This window comes from Penaeus vannamei, chromosome 7 (genome assembly GCF_042767895.1).
Source record: "Penaeus vannamei isolate JL-2024 chromosome 7, ASM4276789v1, whole genome shotgun sequence".
NCBI classification, from domain to species: domain Eukaryota; kingdom Metazoa; phylum Arthropoda; class Malacostraca; order Decapoda; family Penaeidae; genus Penaeus; species Penaeus vannamei.
In genome coordinates this window covers 8,203,663-8,206,162 of record NC_091555.1, presented here as the reverse complement: position 1 = coordinate 8,206,162, position 2,500 = coordinate 8,203,663, and the positions used below count along the sequence as shown (strand labels likewise).

At 52.2% G+C, this 2,500-nt stretch overlaps 2 protein-coding genes across 6 annotated transcripts in view; both read right to left on the bottom strand.

Moving 5' to 3' along the window:
- The window catches only part of Nca (neurocalcin homolog), a 626,340-nt gene that overhangs the window by 277,356 nt on the left and 346,484 nt on the right, over positions 1-2,500 (bottom strand). The window lies entirely within an intron of this gene.
- LOC113819578 (neuronal calcium sensor 2) overlaps positions 1-2,500 on the bottom strand; it is a 338,619-nt gene that overhangs the window by 251,283 nt on the left and 84,836 nt on the right. The window lies entirely within an intron of this gene.

Sequence of the window (2,500 nt, the reverse complement as noted above, 5' to 3'; positions counted from 1 at the left end):
GGGGAGGAGGAGGAAGGAAGGTTAGATGGAAGAAGACGGGGGCGGGGAAGTAAGAAAGGGGGGGGGGCGAAGGTTGGAAGGAGGAGGAGGAGGAGGAGGAGGAGGAGGAGGAGGAGGAGGAGGAGGAGGAGGAGGAGGAGGAGGAAGGAAGGTAAAATGGAGGAAGAGGGGGGCGGGGAAGTAAGATGGGCGAGGAGTGAGGTAAGATGAAGAGTAAGAAAGGATGTATAGAAAGATAAGACGTGAAAAACAAAGTACGACGTCAAAAATTAGGGAGGCAAGAAACGCGAGAGAGAAGAGTAAAAAAAAAGGCTAAAAAAATGTGTGAGGAGAATGGCGAGAAAGCGAAAGGAGAAGGGAGAGAAGAGGCAGGACAAGACCACTTGTAGATTGAATTTGGGGAAGAGGGAGGAGGAGGAGGAGGAGGAGAAGGAGGAGGAGGAGGAGGAGGAGGAGGAGGAGGAGGAGGAGGAGGAGGAGGAGGAGGAGGGGGAGGAGGAGGAGGAGTAGGAGGAGGAGGGGGAGGAGGAGGAGGAGGAGGAGGAGTAGGAGGAAGAGGGGGAGGAGGAGGAGGAGGAGGAGGCGCGACGGCGAGGCTCGCGTGCGGACTTTCCTTGTTGAGTCTATACGATGCGGTTTGTGGGCCATTCGCCGGCGATCATCCTCGCGTCACACGCAAAGACGCTCTCGGAATCAACAGTATTTCCGAAAAAAAATTATATCCATTTTACAGTGACCCATTTTTCTTTCGTCCCTGACAAACCTAAACCTATCTTTCATTCCCATTGGTGTCGAGTCCTTCTCAAGGACATTCCTACACCAAAAGTCCTTCGCGCGCATCTGTCTGAAGACAACGGCCAAAAAATGTTAAAATATAACCCAGTTAACAACAAAAATATACAAAGTAACACCACTTCGCTGACCTAGCTACATCTGCTGCTCGGATCCACTAGGCTTTAAATGAGCCTTAAAGCGAGGCCATCGCCTTGTCAGGTGGTCGTGCTAACCGGCACGTCAAGAGACGCAAGCCTGCTTCGTAAGTGAAAAAAAACGTTGAATTTAGAGAAAAAAAGTCGACGCTACGAAAATCGACACTCATTCTAAACAAACAATTCAGCCTCAGGAAAAAAGAGTCCACACATGCAATGCAAAAGGGAAGGTGTGCATGTGCATCCGCGCTTGAAACATACGCACGGGATATGCAAGTGCGCAGATAAGGTACCTCATAAACCCCACCCCTTTTCCCTCTCCCCGGAATCCAAGCTCCCCTAATCTTAATTCTAATCCGAAGCAGCAACCTTCCTTCCCCGCCATTCGGATGCAGCGCTGGCAAACACTCGCCCAAAGTGGCCTACACCACCGGCGCTCTCCCCTGCATTATCCGCGATTTTATCTTGCAATACCGAGAATAATCGGACCCTCGTAAAAATATAGACACACGCCGCATATTTTCTCCGGCAGCCATAAAGTCGACGACATCAAACTCAATGGCAGCACAATCCGGCCGGACCGCCCTCGGCCATCGGGGAGTCCCTCGCCGGCCGAAGATCCCCACATACAGATGCACGAATTATACGCAGGCACAAAGGGAATGGGGCTGGGACACCGCCGAGACGGAGGGGAAATTATAACCGAGAGGGAGAGAAGCTGAGGGAAGGAGGGGAACGGGTAGAAGGGAGGGAGTGAGGAGGCGTTAGGAGGAGAAAGATGAAGGAAAGGGAAGGAGGGACAAGGAAACAGAATGAAAGAGAGAGAGAGAGAGAGAGAGAGAGAGAGAGAGAGAGAGAGAGAGAGAGAGAGAGAGAGAGAGAGAGAGAGAGAGAGAGAGAGAGAGGGGGGGGGGGGGGATAAAGAGAGAAAGAGATAGAGGGAGAAAGGGACAGAGAGACCGACGGGCCGGAGCGACAGCCCAACCGTGCCTGGCCCGCAACCCGAGCGACGGGCGGTCCAAAATCCCAAGTCTCGAAAATGGCGAGGGCTGCATCCGCGGGACTTCTCCACAAAGGACACCCCGAATACGCCGATCAGATAGAGAGCAGCGCGGAGATCGCTCTTACAAGATAACATTCATTAGAAGGAATTGGCTGTTGAGTCCTCCCGCCGGTGCCTGCTCGCTGACTGCCCTTTGGCGTAACTCAGCGCCTGAACGGGGCGAGAGAGCGCTCAGTAACCCGAGATGGAGGAAAGACAGCGAGAGCGAGTTCGCCACGAGAGTAAACGAGTAACGCGAGTGGTAAGCGGAGCGTATCTCTGCGGAATCCTTCGTTACAATCTGCGCTATGCATTGGCTAAAGTTAATCGCACTAGAGTAGATGTGAGAGTAATGCAGCGTTCGTGTAGAGAGAAAGAGAGAAAGAGAGAAAGAGAGAGAGAGAGAGAGAGAGAGAGAGAGAGAGAGAGAGAGAGAGAGAGAGAGAGAGAGAGAGAGAGAGAGAGAGAGAGAGAGAGAGAGAGAGAGAGAGAGAGAGAGAGAAAGAAAGAAAGAAAGAAAGAAAGAAAA